The sequence below is a fragment of the Elephantulus edwardii genome, unplaced genomic scaffold (genome assembly GCF_000299155.1).
Source record: "Elephantulus edwardii isolate Elephantulus edwardi_28Jun2011 unplaced genomic scaffold, EleEdw1.0 scaffold00598, whole genome shotgun sequence".
NCBI classification, from domain to species: Eukaryota; Metazoa; Chordata; class Mammalia; order Macroscelidea; family Macroscelididae; genus Elephantulus; species Elephantulus edwardii.
In genome coordinates this window covers 152,349-153,421 of record NW_006400348.1, presented here as the reverse complement: position 1 = coordinate 153,421, position 1,073 = coordinate 152,349, and positions in this window count along the sequence as shown.

The following is a 1,073-nucleotide window of genomic DNA, read 5'->3' as shown; positions in this document are numbered from 1 at the left end:
TTTGTTGATGGGCACTTGGGTTGTTTCCAACTCCTTGCTATTGTGAGCAAAGCCGCAATAAACATGGGTGTGCAAAGGACCTGGATCTTAAGAAAGTCATTGCCTTGGAGTTGGTTCAGCCTCATAGGTGACAAAAGAGGAAGTGCCCGTCTTTCTCGTCCAGAAAACCGGGAACACTCAAGACCTAAGAGAAGTGTCTCCTCTGGTTTAGCAGTGTGTTACCCTGCAGACTGCACGGAGCTCAGGAACACGCCCACTGCCTACATGCCCAAGGTGGGATCTGTGGCACTTACTAGTAAAGAGCTGTATGGCTGAGACAAAAACAAAACAAACAAACAAAAAACCATAAAACAAACAAACGTGGCTCAGAGTCACCAGCCACTCCTTGGAGGCAAGAGTGGCATCCACTACTACGTGATTTAAGGCCGCCTTAGCCATGACTTAGGTCAGACTCCATGGTATATAATAACAATAAAATAACTGCTGACAGAATGCACTGTACCTTGCCTGCTAACCTAAAACATGGCAATTCTAACCATCAGAGGACCCAAGAATATAAGGTGGGCAGTTTCCTCTCAGAAGGATTTAGGGCATCAGAAATGTAAAGATCTGCCCCATGAAATGGCTTTGTTACTCATCTCTTCCACTCACAACAAACTGTGTCCACACGGTGGCAGTCTTGATTAAGCTCATTTCAATGTAGTGGCCACGCTCCCATCCAGGTGGGGGCATTTCAGTGACACAGTGTGAAATGGGGAGAATCCCAGCAAACTAAAATTCTTTATGGGGAAAACCCTCTTATTTTAAGAAAATGAATATAAAATAAGGAAAATGCTCAAACTTTCAAAGATGCTTTAATTAACACCCTCAAAAGAAAACAAAAAAACGACACAAGAGCTAAGGAGAAATAGATTGCCCTTGCTGAAATTCGATTTGCCAGCGACTCAGTCAGAGAAAGGTTGGCAGTTTCCTGGTGAAACCATTTGTAGGATCAGACACCTAATGCAAGGTTAGCTGTGTGTTAGAATCATGGTTGTGAAACCCCACCTAGGCCTTAAGTCTTCTAGTAATGA